This window comes from Photinus pyralis, unplaced genomic scaffold, assembly GCF_008802855.1.
Source record: "Photinus pyralis isolate 1611_PpyrPB1 unplaced genomic scaffold, Ppyr1.3 Ppyr1.4_LG4, whole genome shotgun sequence".
Lineage (NCBI taxonomy): Eukaryota > Metazoa > Arthropoda > Insecta > Coleoptera > Lampyridae > Photinus > Photinus pyralis.
The window spans coordinates 50,291,447-50,315,299 of record NW_022170511.1 but is presented as its reverse complement, the minus strand read 5'-3'; the positions used below and the strand labels follow the sequence as shown (position 1 = coordinate 50,315,299).

The window sequence follows — 23,853 nt, the reverse complement described above, 5'->3', positions numbered from 1 at the left end:
AAATTCCGATTACTTTTGAAGATACGCTAGAAAAACCGAAATGTGCCAATTTCGTATTTATTTTTTTCTGATGTTATTTGAGCAGTGGCAGGAAAATATAAAACACTTTCTCATTGCCACTTTTAGAGCTCCACAACTCACACAAGACACCATTAAGAGATTTCGTTTCGTTTTGAAGATACCATTAACTTTATTTTTTATGTGGCCCGTAAAAAAGTACGTACTGTATTGAGTATCATTTCTTATTACAACCTGGAATCTACGACACAAAAAAATCATAAGTTGGAAAATGTTAGATTCAGCAGGATGGTGCACCCGCGCACAAGCCGTAATCGTGCGAATACCTGCCGGTCAAATTTCCTGGAAAGTGGAATTTTTGTCCCATAGGTATTTTCGCATGATTAGGGCGTTGGGCACCATCCTGTTGAAACCAAAAGTTTCCAACTTTTGTTATGTGCATGATTTCTCCGAAACGAAACGTTGCATTGGAAATCTCTCAATGCTGTCTTATAGAGCTCTAAAAGTGACAATGAGAAAGTATTTCTATCTGTTCAAATCACATCAGAAAAATATAAAAACAAAATCGGCAAATTTCGCTTTTTCTCGCATATCTTCGGAAGCAATCCGAATTGTCTGATTTTCTTTAAAGCATCATAATATCTCTTTAATTGCCCATCTTTTCTCTAATTTGACCATCTTTAATCTCGTATGGTTTTGGAGATTCGATACCCTTGAGGCTTGAACACTACTTAATATAGATAAATGTAATTATAAGAACTGCTCAAAATAGCACAAAACACTATTCAGTATAATATATTTAGATGAAGGAATGGTGTCTTGTCGAACTCCATATATGAATATCTCTATAAAAAAAGAGAGAGATTGTAGTACATTGGGTGCAAAAATTGCGTAGGGCGGGAATCTGTGAAACGCACTATAGGATTTATAATACTGGATAACATGTAATGTTCCAATAAAAACTCCTCTAATTAATATCTTATAGACAACGTTTAGGTATTTAGTTTTCTTGCAGAGAAACAAAATTTAATTCTACACATACAGGTCACTATCTTTCAATGTCTCTAATTCTAGGACTGATAAACTGAAAAGGATTACGTTAATAAAATTGATTGCGATGTCCGAGAATCGTACAAAGTCGGCGAACAGTGGTTGCGAAAGTTTCACCGTTTGTGTAATGTGTTTTAATGGCCAAAATTCGTTGTTCCGTAGCGTACCTTTTCAGGGAAATCTCTGATAATTGTAAAACAATTATTGTGAACAACGCTTAGAGTTTAGACCATATAGTACATGGACTGCTATTCACCCTATGCTTTCAATACAAAATGGGTGGTCACGGATAGAGGGCACTGTCGTGGGTATGTGAATCTCAGGGTAAACTAAAGTCGTTTAAACACCACTCGGAACGCGTAAAGAGTAGCTTTATAGTCACCGTGTAGTACGGGAAGCTTTAAATACTCTTGATTATCTTCTACACGTCCACAAATAAAGACAGGTTTGCTTTTTTTGGCATGCCTAAGCGATTGACGTTTGTTAATTTATAGGTTGACAGTGTCAAATCGTTTCTAATCGTACAACTTCGAACAGACTCGTTTACCCTGAAACTCACATACCCAGGCGATGTCCATGACCATATTTTAGTCACAATTAGCAGTCCATATGTACTATATGGCCTAAGGAACAACGAGCTTCCTTGACAAAAACCGCAACCGCAAACATATCCTATATATGTCAAAAATCGCAAAAATAATGCTACCAACAACCAAAATAAAAAATGGCGGCCTGTTCAAATCCGGCGTTCTTTTTGAAACACCCTCTAAAAGAATATAAAGGGTTCTTGGGCCTAGATTGTATAATTGCTGGATTTGCACAAATAAATGTCTAAGTACACATCGTAACTCAACACATAAAAGTTTCTCAAGTGAAAAACTGTCCGGGAGTATGTGCAGTTGTAGAATATGTATTTATTTTAAACCTCGTCCGCGAATATGCGAAAAACTTTATTTTATTTGACATTTAATCATATACAGCCATAATCAGGTTTTTCAATTTTCTCGCAGCCGCAATCCTCATTGTTACAACTTTCCACTACGGTTACCCGCTCTGAAAATATTTCATAATTACACACTTGACCTAAAATATAGCACTAAAGATATATGAGCAACCCTTGAAAAAATTTCATATAAAAGTGTGACAATTAAAATATTATTTACCATAATTCCAGCTGGTTTTATTTATGTCTGGTACTCTATTTAAATTGTGCGCTCGTTTTTCCTCCTGGATAATCTTGTTAGCTTTAAACTGTTATACTGTGTACTTAATAATCAAATCGTGTTACTTTCAGCGTGTAATTTGTGTAGTAATATTTTCATCTATCCGCATATTTTGGGTCAATGTGACTTCCCAGCGAACATTTTTGCGGTGTGTCCTGGCATACTTTATGAAATGTCAACAATGCCAGCCCAGGCGAAGATATTTTCTATCGAGCTTTGAAAGTTACGTAAGTTTTGAAATTGCTGACATTGTTATAATTATCCGAAGTTTCGTGCAAATAGTAGGTATTTTAAATATGCCAACCATACCTACTATTACTAAATAAATAAAAGTGTTATACCACCTTCGCCTAGTGGCATTTTGCCACCGCGAACGAATTCACTTGTTTAAGTTATTTTCAAATTAAATTATGTTTGGTAAAGTAATGGAATGAAGATAGCCTTTGATGGCAAAGGAAGATATTATAATTGCATTTAAATAGGGATAACGCTAATGTGGTAACGCGGTTAGCATTGCGCCTCTGTCGGATAATCTGAAAGGAACAACACCGAGGTAACTAACTTTGTACAAGTGAAGTCAAAATGAAGCATAAAGATAAATTCAAAGAGTAAACTACTTACTCTCGTACCTTGAGAAGCTGACCAGCGAAGTTCATAGAGATATGTAGAGCTACCTTCTGAATGTCAAGTTTCTTTTCGACTTAAAAACATAAATTTCCCCGTCCCCATCGAAAGTGTTTTACTGAAACAGAAACGTTCGCGGGCATACGTCCAACCATTCCCCAATATTTCATTGCAATCGGATGAACGATTTTTAAATAGGCATAAGAGACAGACGCAAACATTCATTTTTATTTATATAGATAATAGTAGACCCGGTCAACGTTGTACCTCGTATATATTGGCTACATTGGCATTACCTAACAAACATTTCCATATAGATGTCGTTACAGTGTGGACATTTTAAATCCTTTGTTTTGTGAGTTCAGAGATGCCCTTTCAAGACATTTATTTATTTATGAATTTATGAATAGTGGGCACGCGTGATCGTTCATCTGGTATTATAGTTCGTTGTATAATCACGCTGTGCACCTTTTAAATCCTTTGAAGACTTGTGTCTTAAGAGCTGTCGATCCAAAATATGTTTGAGATTTGTTACAAAATTACAATATGAATATGTACACTTTAAATATGTGGAAATATTGCGAGTTAACGTGTGTCCCGTAATTATTTTCATTGTTTTGTTGCCTCGAATAGATTTTGTTTTGTTTTTTTTAATTCATCACAGACTGCTTCACTAAAATATATAAAAACCGTTGATATAACTGGTATCTTATTTTCAACCTTATGGTATGATAGCTCGTTGAAAAGATAATTAAAAAATCTATCAAGTAATCTAAAAATCCAATATGGTGCCTATTTAACTTTAGGAAATTTTCCACAAAAGTAGCCACTTTGAATTTTTTTGATATCAATTCGTATCATAGACAGTAACTTTTATATATTTTTTAATTTACGTCGAACCTATACGATTTTTTGAATTTCCACAAGGAAATTTTAAATAAGCATCTAAAACTGCAAAACATTTAACCAATTCTCTATCTTTAATAATAAGAAAGTTACCCATGCATTCCCACGCGATCTGGGACACACTGTATATTTTATTTCTCGTTAGTTACATAAATCACGTTGCGCACATTTTTAATCCTTTGAAAACTTGTGTGTTAAGAAATCTTTCAGAACAGAACAACAGATTTTGCAATGCAATGAGTACACTTTTGAAGTATTGCGTGTTTCTAAGCGGCAAGCGCGTTTATTGGTTATTAGGTATTAGGTACACACTACGCGATTTACAATTAATCGACACCGCGAATAACTTATACCTATCACTTTTTAATTTGATCAATTTGGCGGTTGGTAAGATTGAAAACATTTGATTTGGCGGTATCATTAGTTCTCGTATTTACTTTTCCAATATTTTCTTTAGTATCGTGGATCAACGCATCTCTGATGTTCGCTTGGACGTCGCCCTATTTCCGAAGGTTACCATTAAAGATTCTCTCATCATCATTGAGCATTGAACAACAAGGACGGCGGTTTAATTAACCCTGAACAACAAGTGTTTAACCACTATCTATTTTTAGTTACGAGGAAAGTTTTACGAACAAGTTTCTGACGCTGCGGTGGATTCTGCGCTATCACAGGTGGTAGTTAACATCTTCATGGAGTCTTTTGAATCGGTTGCCCTTTACATCTTTAACTAAAAGCTGGTATAGGTACGTCAATGACACCTTTGTAATTTGGTCACTGTAGGAAAAAACACAACGTAAGGCCGAAATTTTCTTTGTTAACATCCTGTATTAGGTGTTGTAAAATTCCTCCGTTAGATGTCACATGTTGTCGCCCTCATACTTTGAAATTAAATCCCTTCTCAATCTCCCAACTGTTTTGTGCTATTCCTGGTCCCTAAAAATATTGTGATTGTTAAGACTTAGTTCCTGTATCTCTTACCGACCAGAAATCAGAACCATATTTCGTACTCAAGTATTCTCAGATTAGAAACCCAGAATGTCTTTTAATTTATTTCCGTTTGTTTATGTGTATATGATTAGGAATAAATTAGTATTTAGCGAATGCTTTTACACATTTGGAGTGTAAGGTTCTGCAGGTTTCAATTTGGCAAAAGTGATCTACTCGCTCTCATACTGAGATTAAACATACATTTATTTCACACATTAGCTACATGTACATAACCAGCATTAAAGAATCGACCATGAGGGAAAATGAAAAAAAAACAAATTCTTGACAGAACAGATTTTTAGCTCGAAGCAAGTATTTATCAAAACAAAACTTGTTTCACAGTTTTACATCCTTTATGCCTAATATACACTGCCAAAAGTCTTATTAATTTGCTGCATGTGCCGTTTTATTACTAAACACTAAATTGTTCACATTCCCGCAGGAACATTTTTGTGGAGCTTTTTTGCAAAATTCAATGATATATGGATGTTATTTAAACGATTATTCATTGTGATCAATTTTTTATTGGTACCTACATAATCAAGAGTTGCTTTGTTTTGAATTCCTTCTATTGTTTTGTGCATCTTTTTCTTAACACAGGACTCAACGCATTTTCCCCTAGATTTTCCTGTGCGATCTTGACGCACTTTTCGTCAAGCACGCGAAAACTGTTTAACGATCTTTTAAAAAGTGCCCAAGCCACAAGTCACGAAATTCGCGTCGCTATTGCATCCTATTCATGTGCTCTTTTTTGAAGAAGAGATTCTGCAATTGTTTCCGTAAGAACAGTCTTGACAACGACAATGCCACATTGAAAACGCTGCTGGTTCTCATCCGATCACTGAATTAAAGGCCCGTTTTCACGGGTTAATCTGACTTAAACAATTTGAGTCGTTCGACCATAGTTCGGCCTGTATTGAAAGAAAAAAGAGCGATGCTTGTTGAACAATTGTAGTAGTATTTACCAATTCCAGTTGTTTGACATCAATCGTCAACCAAAAGTAGACGGTGTTTCTACCTCGGTCAAATCGGCTCACTCGGCCCAACGGCCAAGCCGAAAAGTGGTTTACATATTCAATCTGATTTCGATCCAATAAATCGACCCAAATCGTTCAACTCGGATCAACCCGTGAAATGGCGCCTTAGGCAACAATGGGCGCGGTCAGTACTTGGATGGGTGAACACCTGTCTTTTTTTTTAAATTGTTGCTCATGTTCTTTTTCTCAGTTTTTTTGTAATGAAACCTGGCACAATTTTTGTAGGTTGTACACAGAAAAATAAGCTCTTTTGAATAGCCTAATAAAAAATTATAAGTTGCTTTTTGAAAAAAAATATTCGATGCCGTTGTGGCACTCCAAACTTTTTTTTTCAAAAATCCGGCCCGTTATTTTCCGCACTTGTATGACTTATATAATTTATATAGATATCCGAATCCGCCGAGCCGTTACCTCCGAAAATTCCCAAGATACATACGTACATACATTTTATTCTTTGAAAGTCTTAAAATGATGTAAAACGTCGACATTTGATAAAATTTTGACATGTCCAAAAAACGGTGATCGCAATAGCTACCCTAGCTCATGCTAGGAAGTTAACAACGGATCAACGTTACGTAAGCTCTATATGGTATATATGGTGTACATTATTTTTTTTTATTTTTTTTTATTTTTTTTTATTGCATTTATTTTATAGTGGGCAGAGTGTTAGCAATTTGCTACTCTTCCCACTCAACCCACTATACAATCACAAACAGCCATGCCTTACCTGGGATTCGAACCCAGGACCCTTGTAGCCAAAGTTAGAGCTACTAACGTAAGCTCTTCTGTTCTACGCAGGTCGGCTCTGATTTTGATAAATAAGGTATTTTTCTATATCACATGCGACATTGACTGCGACCCATGATTTTAACAACCACTTTTCAAATAACGTTTTATGTATCAAAGCCTGACAAAATATGAAACTTAGTTACATTGAGAATGCGAGGGTCCTCGATATTTTCCTATCTAGTGGTTATGGTCCCTCTATAACTTGTAATGTTCCAAAGAGGCAAACTGTGACACTTTGAAAACTCATATCATATTTTTGTATAAACTCATTGAACATTGAAAAGTACTAATATCACTGTCTCAGATGCGTAATGATACCGAAACTGTTGCGGCGTGCCATTCAATAGCTGTTGGTTATTCAATGACTATTCCTTAAGTGTGGGGGAACTATAGATTCTGGAATTGTTTAAGGCGCTTAACCAAACGATATTAATAGTCAACCACATTTATAAATTAAGCGACTTTGTTTTTTTAGAAAGACTGTATCAGGTAACATTTTCAACTTGCTGCAAGGGTCACACTTAGGATTGTTTCTTTAAAAACATTTACTCGCGTCAATTTCTGCTGGCTTTTGGCAAATTCTATACCTACTGCTAAATTTGTCATATTATTCAAAATGCAAGACATGTCCATAATTTACTGCAACGCCTTAAATTTGATATTTTGCAACACATTACGATTTACCACATTTCTGAAAGATAATATTCTTACCAATTATTAATACACGATAGCTTACCCTTTAATTTCGCTTGCGACAGGGTTCGAGTGGTAAAAGTTTCTCGATTGTAAATTTATCTGAAATATCCGCAACTAACTCGCTATCAATACACAGTATCTGCGCCTTCTTTCGGAATAATTTATGAGATTCTATATCGAAAAAGTGTGGAATAAGTAAATTCGTTACCCTCAATATTTTGGTAACTTTATTTAGAGCCCGCCTTGTTCGAGAACACCTGCCGAAAACAATTTCGTGTTTAACATGCGCATTTCTGCAGCCATCTAATAAGGCGTTATGAATCTTTTCCACCAAGATGTCCTCTAAAAGTTTATTACAGCAATCTCTCACGAACAGCTGAACATTTATAACGTTAAAACTTCCTGTTCGTTCTCATGTTAGACACTAACTTTAACAAAACTTAATTTGGGTGTATTTCGTTAATGGAACCTCAACCTTGGTTGACTAAAGTGCACCATTAAAGCTCGTTTTAAAGTTACACGTGTATTATTGCATATCCCTTATGGGAGTACACCTGTAAGTACCCACTCTAGACGCCACTAGTAGGAAAACTTCCGACGTCAGTGTTTGCTGCTACATTTTTTCTAGTAAAAAAAACGAAACTCAGTTGGGAACGAATATTAACGCATATTGGCAAATAGAACCATAACAAAAGTTGTGTCTGGCAACGTTTCAAAGGAATCGTTACGCAGCAACCTTGGACCCATATACTTTACGGCAACGAATTCCATCAGAGTGTAAGAAACACGCGTCCACTATTAGGTATCTATTCCATTTTTTGTGTAGAATAATGTTCACCCACACCACGTACGACATTCCCGCTATCTAACTCATATCCACAAAAACTCTTAAATGCCGGTAATGTGATAGAAAATAAGCAGGCGCAATGGAAATAGCTTCGGGATGATAAATAACGCAGTTTCCTCTAAAATGACAAAATATAAGGGATAAAGTGGAGCAAGGTCATCGCAGTTGATACTGAAATGAGAAAATAATTCATGCTTTGTGGCATCTATCCCTAAAAGCCATTAAGATCGAAACTTAGTCTCGCTTTCATTGTGACTGTTCCAAATGAAACTACGAGTATATTCAAAGTACTTTCAAAGTTCAATTTTGGTAGCAAAATAATTTTCGACGCTAATAAACGACACCGCCAGAAAGAGTAGGGACTTTGAAAATGTAAACCCAATAAGAATTACGGTTATTATTTAATTTCCTTCTGCACAGATGAAATTTGGGGAAGATGGGCGACAACATCACGTAATACAAATTCGACTGGTGAATTGAATCAACCTTGGAAACATTCAATTCAGTTCCTTAAATTTAATTATGAGTTTATAGTCACTTGTCTTATCGGCAAACTGCAGTGAAAGGGAAAGGTTTCTGTTCCCTACCTGTTGGATTTAAAGGTGTTCATGTGCAGAATAATAAGGAAATAAAGATTTCACCATTGACTGAGATTTAAAATTTAATATCAGATATATCTTATTATCCAGCTCCGTGAAGTTGACGGCACCCAAACCGATTTCTTTACGTTTATAGGTGCGAATCGTTTCTTTGTCGTTTGTTTAGGTTTGTTCAGCTATTTTTGACGTTTGTTTAGGCTGGCGTCTAACGAAAAGCAAAATAGGTTGTGGGTGCCGCCAGCTTCACGTCAGCGGCACCCATGGTGGGATTTTGCACTTTTATCTAAGACTATTAAATAACGCTCAAATAACGTCACTATATTTTAGCGAATTATGATATGCATTATTATCGGTTCCTCTAAAATCCTTATATACAACTACTTTATGTCACTATATATTTCTCATAATTGCATATGTATAAGTTCATAATTGCATATGTACTAAAAATAGAACCGCCCATCTCGTATGTACTACCTGTCAGTTTTGTTTTGAATTAAGCATTTCTTAGGTTAGAAATGAGAGATTTCGGGTTACGTACGCTTAACTTTGTAGGTTTATTTGAAAAACAATTAATACAGGAACTTGATCCACCCCTATGACGAGATATGTGCGATATTTATAAAATGGGATGAAATAAACTTGTAAAATACCTGAAGTCATTGGCAAGTTCAGGCAACGTTACTTAACGACAGATACCTTCGCTGATACAAATATTCTGCATGAGCATGAATAAGGTTTTCGTTTGTATTTAAAGTATCTATACCTTCATATTCACAAGGCATTATTTGTAGCATAATGGATTATCGGAAGCCCCATTTGAAGATTATGCTAGGTATAACCTATAGGTAAGTTTCAGCCTTTTACGAAGAGAAATATGTTTCGTACATAATATGTGGTATTGTTGTCGAAATTGTGCCACGATACAAAACAATAACATATTGTAAACTCGTTGACAATAAAGGATACAAATTGTCGTAGCACTTAACCACCGTTTTGCATGATTTATTTTAAGAATTGATAATTCGTAACAGGTCTTACATACTAGGCATTGACCAAATTACTTAAATAGATGGCTACAATATGTACGTTAACTAATAAAAAACACCTCTTGCCCTTAAATTTGCAATAAAACTATGCTTTAATTGCTTAAACTTCGTTTCTAAAAGAGGAAGAAACTTCTTGGATGCAGGTCGGAGAAGCGTAACGAAGTCTTTGAAAACTTAGATTATGTATGCGAAACAAAATATTGTATTCCATTTGGCAGCTGTGTAACAATTTGTGCAGGCATAATTGATAGGTACATCGGGATCGGATTTAGAGAATAGTTGTACATAGGTACATCACATAAATATCCACCTTATTTCCATAGGTTATGTCACAATCTAAAACAATGAAAAATGAATGACAACCATTTATATTAACAATAATCTTACGTGTAGTGTAGGTAATTACGTGTTGAATTAATGACTTCTGGGAACTTAAGATAAATTGCACATTTAGTTCGCCACTTAGGTACATTGCGATCAGAGACATGGAGAGAGGAGATAGCGCATGAAACTGCGCGAAGTGACAAAACAAGGGGGCTGCCATTTTGACACCCATTGAAGCGCGAAATTTGAACAGGACTATAAAGGTTTACTGACGCAACCCAGAGACATCTAACGCAATCTTCATACACTACACTCTATTCGGCAGCAGCTCCGTAGGAAGAAACTAATATCTCAATCCAAATGAACAAAAGAAAATGCCAGTGACGTTGACGTTACAAAATAAACACTGAAACCTCGAAAAAAGCGCTCCTAAACACGAACACACGCTAAAATAACACCACTATAAACACAACATGACACAACGGGTGTAAAAATGGCAGCGCCCATGAGGTCGCACCCTTTCTTGGATGCGCACTCGTCGATCAGCGATCTCCTCTCTCCATGTCTCTGATTGCGATACATTGAATTAGATTTGAGGTTAAATACCGTCAACGAATGAACGAACGCAAACCAAACCATAGGCGTACATTGCGCTACCGCTATGAAGTTGCTACTTTTCAAACTGATTCATATGCCGCATTTTCTATTTAATTAAATAGTCGTAGATAAAATAGCGTATTTTACTTGCATATAAAGGCGATTATGACACTCGGAAAAATTACAACACTCGCCTTCGGCTCGTGTTGCAAACTTCACCTCGTGTCATAATCGCACACTTTATATGCTCGTATAATAATATACTATTATTGACTGCAATCGTTTGTTTATCATTTGTTTAGGTTTGTTCAGTTATTTCTGACGTTTGTTTAGGTCGGTGTTTTACGAAAATCGATATGGGTTTTGGTTGCCGCTTACGCGTAACAAAAGACCACATCACGATTGTACAGGTTCAATAACTACCCACAACCACATATTTTATTGGCACACAGCTGCCATTCAAAAATCAATCAAACTAATAGTCCTCTGCGTTTGAATCAAATTCCAAAAGCAATCAAAATATCTGAGTGTACTCATCAACTGCTTGGAGTGGTAGCTTTTCGCCCGGGGCACTACACTTGCTACAATCAAAGACTTGCGAGCGATTCTTGGGACCTTCACGATGGACTAGTGAATAAAGTGCGTAAAAACATTTCTGGCATAGAAGAGATTGTCCCACATCTACTTTTTTACATTTAATAATAACTATTTCTGCAGTACTGTTATGTCATTTTGCATTGAAATAAAAAACTGAGGAAGGAGGGTACATACATAAAACGTACGCTTGTTGGGATCCAATTAGGCTTCTCAATGTGACCGACTTTTGCAGTTAATTGACATTTACGGTAAAATGAAATACCTACAATGGTTAGCTAGCTGCAAATCGTATAATATAACAAAGTCAAAAGCTACAGAAGAAACGAAAATTACATTCATAGGTGGTAACCATGTTATATTTCTTAAAATGGTCTTTTTCCACTATACTTAATTTCATTCATTTTGCTGGTTGTGATACACATCCATTACCGTAGCAATCTCAGGTAGCAATAGTGTATAAAACTGTGTAAAACAACATTTTGCAATACATCTACTTTTCAGATTTCCTTTTAGATAGATGGATTTGGTTTATAAGAAGTGATGAATCTGTCTGTAGTACTTTCAGTACACTATCCGCCAAAAAAATAAAAATTTTAATGTGTGTACGCCACTGCGCGTATGAACGTCCGCCATATTGAGAAGCCTAATAGGATCTTAGCTAATAATACATAAGTTCCTTCCTTAATCCTTAGCCTTTTATTTTAACGGTTGTGAGGAATACTTTGCTGTTCTAATTAAAAAGCCATTATGAGTCGTTATGACAGTTACTGGCGAAACCTGAGACACTCATCAAATGTCCTAAGACACCGATCTAAACAACCCTCAGCTGTGGCTAAACAAATGATAAACAGACGATTGCAATCAATAAAAGCGCAAAATCCCACCATGGGTGCCGCTGACGTGAGCTGGCGGCACCCATAACTTATTTTGATTTTCGTTAGACGCCAACCTAAACAAACGTAAAAAATGGCTGAACAAACCTAAACAAACGATAAACAAACGATTGCAATCAATAAAAGTTCAGAATCCCACCATGGGTGCCGCTGACGTGAAGCTGGCGGCACCCATAACCTATTTTGATTTTCCTAAGACGCCAGCCTAAAACAAACGTCAAAAATAGCTGAACAACCTAAATAAACGATTCCCACCTATAAACGTAAAGAAATCGGTTTGGGTGCCGTCAACTTCACGGAGCTTTATTATCCCACTCCATTTAGATTAGACGCGGATGAAGGAAATGAATATTTGGGCGTGCTTTTGTTGTTTTACACTGTCAGTTCTAGTAAGGGCTTAGACTCAGTAGTAAAATTGCTCTATTTTACTTATGCGTACTATCAACACTTCAAGAAAACAACAACGTTGGTTTGCCGAACACTAGACGAACTGACAAAAAAAATGAATGTGTATTTGGTTATGGTTATTATTTAAAATTAAAGTTATTTTTTTATTTAAAACTCCGATTACCGATCTATCGCGAAAATGTTTCGTACACGTTAATGGGTTATGTTACAAAGAGTATACGAATCACGCAACGCAAGGCTCATCTAGGTTCTAGAAGTAAAAGAAAAACACCAATAAACCACAATAAGATTTTAATAAACCCATAAACAGCGTCCAAAAAATTACTTGTGGCATATTTATAGGTCAACTGTGCAAAGTTTGAACCAAATCGGTCCAAGCGTTTGACAGTTATCATGTTCACGGACAGATGGACACCATCGACTCCCCTATAAAGCTTGCATCGCTTTGCTCTGCCGCTTTCGTTCTCGCAGTAAAGCATTCGTTCGTTATTCGTTGTTGATGACCGATGTACTGTTGAAACGTTTACGATTTATTAAAATGTTATTCTGGTTTATTGGTGCTTTTTTTACTGTTCGTAACTTTAACGACACCTAGAGTGTCTATCTTTAAAAACAGTAATTCTGTCTATCGAATTCGCAAATATATGGTCCATAACTATACCGAATAATAACCGCTGTTAATTTACACACGATTGTTCGCATAAAACACAAATAACTAAAGAAAGATTGTATCTTATCAATGTTGAAAATCAATGTCGATGGCATGGATTGTCGCCGCTAGACAATCTGACGTGGGAATGATCTCGAGGGTTCGGTCGCCAAACGCTCGACACGCCGATGCGGCAATGTTTAGAAATTGATGATGGTTTAAAAACACACATCAGCAATAAACAAAGTGCTGGCAATAAACAACGCGAGCCAAGGTTGATTCTCACTTAACATAACGTTTCCATACCATATCCTTTCCATAACCATTCCGTAAATTATTATACCTTAGGAAATTGACCTTTAAGTGATATGTGCGTAAGACATTCAGTCGCGCGCTAATACACATTCTCCTCTCCGTTCACATATGGAAGGCGAATGTGTATTAGCGCGCGACTGAATGTCTTACGCACATACCACTTAAAGGTCAATTTCGTAGCCTATAATAATTTACGGAATGGTTATGGAATGGATATGGTATGGAAACGTTACGTATAGTGAGAATCAGCCTTTAGTCTTCAATAAACCGCACGCATCGAAAGCTCAACTCAATCTTTCCCCGCGACAAACCATCTGTAACATATTAAAAATTCATTGTGAATTTATTTTCCGTTTGTATGGTTTGCCTTATGTGTTGCATGTAGTCTTGTTTACCTGGTTTGTACCTGAACTATTGAAACGTTTCTGGTAATTTTCTTAATTTCTTTTCACATTGTTAAATCTTGATCTTGTCTTTTTCCTGGTGTCGGCTATTCTCTTTCGATCAGCTTCGTGTAAGTTTGGTTCGATTTTCTTGCCCCTCCAAGAAAAGTATTGAAAGCTCAATTGAGGATTACAAGAGTGAGCAATATTCAAAAAGTTCATACCTGCTATTTGGTGTAGAAGGTATAGAACAGTATCGCTTCGGCGGATAAGGATGTAATCGATAAAACCATTAGAATTTTTTTGGAAGCCCCTAGCATATTAAGTTCAACTAGTAATAAATCACCATGGCCTCACTGGTATTCTATAGAGTGAGAACATTTAAGGCCATTCGAACACTTACCTCATATAAAAACCGAAACTTTTTCTAATAAAAAACGTTTAAAAGGAAATTTGTAATAGTTTGTATTTATACAAAATAATGAAAGGATTGCCGTAAATACGAGTACAATAGTTGACATTTTGTCAAGGTTTGGTATATAAACGAATATACTAACATGCCAACGCATTAATAGCAACTATCAATGTGCAAACTCATTCTTCTGCTTTGCCTTTGCGCTCTTTCGGCGGCTGTAAGGAAGCAGTTAGTTAATTAAAACAAATTGGTTCAATAACTATTTTCAGAATGAAGATGTGGATTCCAGAGAACGGGCGTCTATATTCCGAACAGGCAGGAAATGCGCCAAGGAACTAGCCATTCAAAATCTCGGCAACATAGACGACAACCTCTACCTCGACAAGCAATTCCAAAAATTTTGTCAATGCGTGTTGCAAAGAACCTTTTGTTTGGCAGATGATGGTTCGATTAGCATAACTGAAGTAAAAGAGAAATGCAAGTCATTTTACCCTGATGACTGTCCATTTATAGATGATTGTGCCATCCTAACAGGGAACACTCAAGCAGAAACCAACGCAAGGATTGCGCTTTGTGTTTTTAGAAAAACCCAAGACGCAATTGTTAAAATTAGTAAACTTAAGGTAATATGAAGTAACAAGGCCGGCAAGTATGAGCTGAAGTTTGAACAAACTATTGCGAGTTCAGATTTGTGTACGTACGAATACAGACGTGTTCTACTGCTAATCAGTAAGGTCGGTGGTAACCCATTTACTTCTATAATAAATCGTTATTTAAATATATAAATCTACACCAACCTAACTATATAATATTGTGTGTTGGGGACTATAAAAATGATTTCACAATTACATCAACCCACCAGCTACTCTAATATAGCCAAATCATCCGGATCTTTAAGCACCCAACAAAACAACAAGCAATCGTGCTCAATGCGATAAATACATACAATAAAAATTAAAGACTACATATACAGTATCGGCTCCATAATTAACCCATCAAACATAATAGCTGCATCCAGAATTCCAAATAACCAGATCTGCATATACCTTAAAAATTAGAGATGCGTTGACGATCTAATATCAACAACAAAAAGCATTACTATAGATAATAATGTCATAGCAATCCGACGACTAATTTCAACCTCACAAAACTTACAATCTCCAACGTATCACCGATCATTCCAAATGCGGTTCTGGAAAAGAAACTCGTACATCAGTTAACACTAAAATTAGGTATCATCCGATACTGTATTTCTCAAAATCGGCCTAGAAAATCCGCAGTACTCCCACATAATAAGCTTTAGGCGGTACACCTACGTAGACATTGAAACCGCAAAAAACCTACCACCATCCATGATTATAATACACGACGGAGAGAAGCATCGTATTTTCCTCAACGCTGAAAACCAATCATGTGACAGATGTCAACAGACTGGGCATGCAGAAAGTAACTGTAACAAACGCATAAACACCCCTACTGTAGAAATGTCAAGCACTTACTCCGAACCCTCCGCCAATCGCAATATAAGAACCAACCAAATCACCCAATTACCGATAAACAGACGTCACACTATCTTGGACGTTGAACAAAAATCAACTTACACAAATTTAAATACTCTGGTTAATCAAAAAAAGATAACAACGACCACCACAATGCACCCAAGAGAAGACATTGAAATCGACAACACACCCTCAACCACACCATCTTACAAACGAACGATCTCTATCACTACGGATTCCTCAAGCCACTCTATGGATCCACATGTATTTGATACAACCACCCACATCTTTACCCAACCTAACAGCGAATCCCACAAACAAAAAAAGAAGATTAAAAAACGAGAAACGGACCAAGCGAGCCAAATTAGCCCAGAAGGGTTAGACACAGAGCTGGATAAGATCCAAATCTATGTAACAACCCAACATCCTTTAAGTATTATGGAATTTAAAAAATTCACATTAGAAGCTACAAGTTCTCCTGACCCGCTTAACATCTCAAGGCTCTATTCAGACAACACACAGGCACTCAAACAAATGATAACAGAATTGCGTACAAAATTAACTAATAGTAAATGCAAAGGCAAATTTACTCGACTTCTAACTAAAATAAATAAACAATTAAAACAAGAACAATTGGAAATCAATGGAACCTCACACCGCTATATCTTTATAAATGTATAAATATGTTGTGTTCATTTTCCATTGTATGACGATTGTAAGCTGTTTTTGTACTGCCTGCACATGAATTAAAAATTATGATTATTATTATTATTATTACCTTGACAAAGACCAAGAAATTTCCCACATCGACTCCTCTGAGTCCGAATTTTATTAATTTGCTCCGATGTTTACTACGATAATACAATGGAATCTCAACGGTTACTTCACACGACTAGAACACTACAAACTCTTATAATATGAAACCAAACCGGAAATAATTTGCCTGCAAGAAACCAGGTTTCCCGTGGCATACAAACTTCACATAAACAATTTTTCATGTTTTCAAAAAAACAGACCCCATCAAAACATAGCTGGAGGAGGAGTTGCGATAATTGTGCAAGATAAAATTCATACGAGAGAATAAACCTAGAAGCCTTAGCGGTCACAGTATTCACCCCCAAGAAAATCACAATATGTAACGTGTACATACCAAAAGATCAAAGCTTTGAAGAAGAAGACCTTAATGACCTAATCTCTCAACTTCCCCAGCCTTTTCTACTACTAGGAGATTTCAACAGTTACCACATGCTCTGGGGATCAAATTTTACCGACAGCAGAGGCAGGAAAATTGAAAATTTTATAATTACCAATCCAATAAACCTCCTAAATACTAACGAACCAACCCATTTCAATGCTGGCAGTGGATCCTTCTCCAACATTGACCTAACTTTTTCAACACCAGACGTTTATCCTGACTTGTCATGGGATGTGCTAGACTCACTGTACGATAGCGACCACTTTCCCATCAAAATATGTCTCAATCTCACAGCGCTCCCCAAAACACAACAACCTGCCCCACCACGATGGAAACTTAAGACAGCTAACTGGGAAAAATTCAAGGCACTCACAGAGTCGGAAGTTTCTATCGACCCAAATGGCAGTAACATTGACGAAGCTGTAAGCGAAATAACCAACCTCATACTTACCGCAGCTGATACTTCGATAGGACAAACTAATTGTTTTCAAAACAAATACCGCATACCATGGCTTGATGCCACTTGCAAGGCAGCCATCAGAGAAACTAAAACAGCCTTTAATTACTGGAAAAAACATAAAACCATAGAAAACCTTGTTTTATTCAAACACCTTCGCGCCAAATCACGTAAACTTCTTAAGGACGCAAAAAGAGAATCATGGAAAAGCTTCGTCGCATCCATTAGTACAACTACCTCTGGTAGTGAGGCATGGAATAAAATAAATACACTTCGAGGGAAAAGGTCCCGATTCACAGTCAGTGCTATAACAGATGCAACCAATGAAATCCACACCGACATAACAGAAGTGGTCGACATACTAGCAGACCACTTTCACACCGCCTCGTCTGATGATAATCTAGACCCAGAATTTCGGATTTACAAACGCAAAGTTAAAGAACTACAACACAGTCCTTCTGTTAACCATCCAATCAATTTACCCCTTTCAGAAGAAGAATTCCTTTCAGCGCTACAGACGACAAAAAATTATTCTGCCACAGGACCGGACAATATACCATATATTCTCCTAAAAAACTTACACAAAAATAGTATCAACTACCTTCTAAAAATTTACAACACTATATGGACAGAAAACTGCTTCCCTAAAACCTGGCAAAATGTCATCATAGTGCCAATATTAAAACCTGGAAAAGAACCTACCCAGCCTTCAAGTTACCGGCCGATATCGCTATCCAACACACTATGTAAACTTCTCGAAAAGATGATTAATCGTCGTCTATCTTGGTACTTGGAATCACACAATTTGCTATCCACAGTCCAAGCGGGCTTTAGAAAAAACCACACAACCGTAGATCACCTCATTAATCTGGAATCGGAAATCCACAATACCTTTCTGAATAAAGAGCACATGATAACAGTATTCTTCGATATAGAAAAAGCCTTCGACCTCACTTGGCGCTACCTACCTCTACAAAAATTACAAGAATGGTCTATTACAGGAAATATCTTTAACTTCATAAAAAATTTTCTCAACAACCGCACATTTCAAGTTAAAATCAACGGCACTCTTTCCACCAAAAAAACCCTACAAAATGGAATTCCTCAAGGTTCCCCCATCAGTGTGACAATCTTCTTACTGGCAATTAATGATATAATTACAACGGTGCAGAAACCAGTTAAAGCACTTCTGTACGCCGATGACTTGGCCATCTCTTCTAGAGGCAAAGACCCACATATTGTAAAAACCCATATCCAAAACACTATAAATAAATTAACTGCGTATAATAAAAAGACCGGATTTAAAATAAGTGTAAATAAAACTAAAGTAATTAATTTCACCAAACAAAGAACTAACATACACCCTAACCTATACTTAAACGATATGTCGCTAAATTACTCCAGTGAAGTGAAATTCCTAGGTCTCATATTTGACCACAGACTTACTTGGAAAAGTCATATATCACAACTGAAATCTAAAAGCGTTAAAACGCTGAACCTACTAAAAACCATTGCAAGTCATAAATGGGGGACAACCACGGAAACTCTACTCCAACTCTATCGCAGCCTAATTCGATCCACTATCGACTACGGATCCATAGTGTACTCCTCTGCTAAACGCTCCAATCTTAAACTACTTGATGTGATTCATCATTCAGCTCTCCGAATTTCTCTGGGAGCCCTGAGAACCACTCCTATACAAAGTTTGTATTGCGAAGCATTCGAACCATCCCTGACATTCAGAAGGAAGTTACTATCTCTGAGGTACTACTTTAAAATTGCGAGCACTACACAGCATGTTACTTACCCAAACGTCTGCAACAACCGATACATTGCGCAATATTCACATAAACCATTCACGCCAGCCCCTTTTCATATCAGAATAAGGAAGCTCCTCCACTCGATACAAATACCTTCAACAGGTGTAAACATATATCCTGCACCAAAGATCGTAACACCCTTCTGGATACGAACACCGCCGATAATCAACACTGACCTTACAAGTGTCTCAAAACCCCATATTGTACCACTAATTACAAATACTTTTAAAGAACTTCTTACTACACTATTCTCAAACTATACACCCTACTACACTGATGCATCACAGACGGGAAACGAGAGAACGGGCCTAGCTGTGGTAGGTCCGCACAATACAGTTCGGTACCGACTCCCAGACGGCGCTTCCGTTTTCACGGGAGAGTTAACAGCTATACTCCTAGCCCTCAAGATGTCCCAAAGTGATGAATCCTCGAAGACTCTCATCATCTCTGATTCTCTCAGCTCTCTCCTGTGCATAACCAACACCTCTAAAAGCAAAAATATTATTGCACAAGAAATTCAAGAGCTGCTTGAAAAAAGAAATCATACAGCAACTGAAACTGCCTTGCTATGGGTTCCATCCCATAGTGGAATACCAGGGAATGAGCGCGCAGACGCCGCTGCCAAGGATGCTACCGTAAACCCAGACATCGAACTCTTGAAACAATTGGAGATGGACCTTAGGAGGACAACGTACCGGGAACTCCTTAGACAGTGGCAAGAGTGCTGGTCTCAGTTAAACCACAAACTCTCCCGAATAAAACCGACCATCCAGAGACCTATTTACCACAATTTCCGACGTCAAGAAGAAGTTAGTCTCTCACGTCTACGAATGGGACACACCCTTCTCACCCATGCACATCTCTTCAGCAAAGAACCACCACCACTATGTCCTCAATGTGCAGTTGACCTCACCGTGGGCCACATTATGTTGGAGTGTCCCACCTACGCTGCTCCTCGTCGGTCATTTGGAGTTGCCAACAACCTCCAGGAAGCCCTAAATTCTAATGACTCCGCCACACTTACTGCCACAGTCCAGTACCTTAAAGTGACCGACCTCATCAATAAACTGTAAAAAAATAATAATGTAATCTTTAAGGTGCTAAAAACAAAGGTTGATGTACCTCCAAATAAATCGTCAATAAAAAAAAAAANGTGTAAATAAAACTAAAGTAATTAATTTCACCAAACAAAGAACTAACATACACCCTAACCTATACTTAAACGATATGTCGCTAAATTACTCCAGTGAAGTGAAATTCCTAGGTCTCATATTTGACCACAGACTTACTTGGAAAAGTCATATATCACAACTGAAATCTAAAAGCGTTAAAACGCTGAACCTACTAAAAACCATTGCAAGTCATAAATGGGGGACAACCACGGAAACTCTACTCCAACTCTATCGCAGCCTAATTCGATCCACTATCGACTACGGATCCATAGTGTACTCCTCTGCTAAACGCTCCAATCTTAAACTACTTGATGTGATTCATCATTCAGCTCTCCGAATTTCTCTGGGAGCCCTGAGAACCACTCCTATACAAAGTTTGTATTGCGAAGCATTCGAACCATCCCTGACATTTAGAAGGAAGTTACTATCTCTGAGGTACTACTTTAAAATTGCGAGCACTACACAGCATGTTACTTACCCAAACGTCTGCAACAACCGATACATTGCGCAATATTCACATAAACCATTCACGCCAGCCCCTTTTCATATCAGAATAAGGAAGCTCCTCCACTCGATACAAATACCTTCAACTGGTGTAAACATATATCCTGCACCAAAGATCGTAACACCCTTCTGGATACGAACACCGCCGATAATCAACACTGACCTTACAAGTGTTTCAAAATCCCATATTGTGCCACTAATTACAAATACTTTTAAAGAACTTCTTACTACACTATTCTCAAACTATACACCCTACTACACTGATGCATCACAGACGGGAAACGACAGAACGGGCCTAGCTGTGGTAGGTCCGCACAATACAGTTCGGTACCGACTCCCAGGCGGCGCTTCAGTTTTCACGGGAGAGTTAACAGCTATACTCCTAGCCCTCAAGATGTCCCAAAGTGATGAATCCTCGAAGACTCTCATCATCTCTGATTCTCTCAGCTCTCTCCTGTGCATAGCCAACACCTCTAAAAACAAAAATGTTATTGCACAAGAAATTCAAGAACTGCTTGAAAAAAGAAATCATACAGCAACTCAAACTGCCTTGCTATGGGTTCCAACCCATAGTGGAATACCAGGGAATGAGCGCGCAGACGCCGCTGCCAAGGATGCTACCGTAAACCCAGACATCGAACTCTTGAAACAATTGGAGATGGATCTTAGGAGGACAACGTACCGGGAACGAATAAAACCGACCATCCAGAGACCTATTTACCACAATTTCCGACGTCAAGAAGAGGTTAGTCTCTCACGTCTACGAATGGGACACACCCTTCTCACCCATGCACATCTCTTCAGCAAAGAACCATCACCACTATGTCCTCAATGTCCAGTTCACTTCACCGTGGGCCACATTATGTTGAAGTGTCCCACCTACGCTGCTCCTCGTCGGTCATTTGAAGTCACCAACAACCTCCAGGAAGCCCTAAATTCAAATGACTCCGCCACACTTACTGCCACAGTCCAGTACCTTAAACAACAACATTTCGTTTTTTTATAGTTGAAAAACTAACGAGAGGTATCTCAAACTTCAAATGAGATTTGGAAGCTGTAGTGTACAACTTTTAAATTTGATCATCAACCCTTCAGTATTTTTCTGAGTTGAAGTGTCGAATATGAAACACGATGCGTATCGTAAAGAAGTCTCCCAAAACAATTTTTCCAAATGACAAGAGTAGTCCAGGACGATTGGTGCGTAAACTTGAATAGCCAGGTGTGATTTAGTTTAGATTGTACTACAAATTATCGCACCAGGCTCTACATTGACTCACTAACTGCAGGGCGCGCTTTTGCGTTAGGGGCAGTATTCCCTCAGACCACCCGCCTTTCAATGTGGGGAGATTTTAAAAACGTGTAATTAACGTTTTTTTTAGGTTCACGTAGATCGAGATTTAAAAGTAGTCAACGCATTAAGTACTATTCCCAGCCATAAACTGGCGGCGAGCTCCTACGCGAATTTTTTTTAATTATTTACAGTCATGTTTTATTAACGGAGTTGAAAGTGGATGTCTGCACTCCGTACTGCGAAACAAACTGAAAACTCTGCAAAACTTTTCTGCCAACAATTTACAAAGTGCTTGAAGTTAATGCGCTGAACGAAGTTGAAAGAGAAGAACTGTATCCTTATTTATTTATTTAAATTTTATTACTACCATCTTTAAACGACCGGCGCTTTATGTGCTTTCATTTTTTTCTTGAACAAGACAAGGTAAAATTACTTTTCGTTAATGCAGCTTTTACGTATACATTTTTTATTAATTCCGTTAAAAGCACAAGCAAGGTTCGTTTTTTTTGCATTTCGGGTATTGTATTGAACGGATCCTTTTTACTGTTTCTAGTAACAGATTTAGCATAAACGTGCAATGTACACCTATTAAATTAGAGCGGCGGTAAGTGAGCTAATTATTGCCCGGTAGTTATGCTGCTACTGCGATAGGTATAATGTATAACCATTTTAGACACAATGCAGTTACCTTAAAGGAAGTTTGATACAATCGATCGGCTGCTTCTAATAATAATTTAAGTCGGTTTGAAAATTATTTTCTGGAATCGCGCCAATTACTAATCACAAACTGTTCCGACAATAATGGAAATCTAACGTGGGCCATTTCTCTTAACCGGCTACGATCTTCTTCGAAGTTGTAATTTTTTGTCTCGTCTTTTTAAAATTTTGCGACGGGTTGTAGCTGTAGTTACAGATGTTTATCCGTCCGGTGCTGTATATTATTATAGCACATTTATATGAAACATGTGGGTAGGTACCCACTTGAGTTAACAGATTCATTACCGGAAAATTGGTGGAAATGGTGAGTCGGATGCTAGTTTGGGTACACTTGGACGAAAATAACTGGGTTTTGCTTCAGATTATCTTCTAACAAAATGGCGGTGATTTCCGGTGTCGTATTAGTAGAACACAGCCACCGCTTCCACCACTCTTTGTGACGTCACAAGGGCACGCCCTTGGACTTCCAAGTTCATGCGACGTTGCGAGACCTTTAACTGCTCCAAGGTCATGGCCTTGGTATTTCTCAAGGGCGTGATCTTGAAGAGTGGCCCGAGGTTATGGCCATGACCTAGGATTCTGGGCTTAGGTAGCCCCTGAATTGTCGTAGTGTTGATTTATTTTTTTATTGCGCCGGTTCATATTCTGTTCATTTACGTAGTTTAGAAGATGTCTAATTTTGGTGTAAATTTCGCATTCTAATTTGTTCATTTTTTTGGCCGTTAGCCTTTGACCTTTTCGCCGCCGCGCCTCCGTGTTTTGGCCGTTGGACGGAGTCGAGCCCATTTGTTG

The 23,853-nt window shown here is 37.6% G+C and overlaps 1 long non-coding RNA gene across 1 annotated transcript; it reads left to right on the top strand.

Annotated features, from left to right (window-relative positions):
- Positions 1 to 9,074: 9,074 nt before the first annotated feature.
- LOC116168819 lies at positions 9,075 to 9,764 on the top strand. Its single transcript, XR_004144852.1, has 2 exons — positions 9,075 to 9,513; positions 9,571 to 9,764. It is a non-coding gene; the product is annotated as an uncharacterized LOC116168819 (long non-coding RNA).
- Positions 9,765 to 23,853: the final 14,089 nt, after the last annotated feature.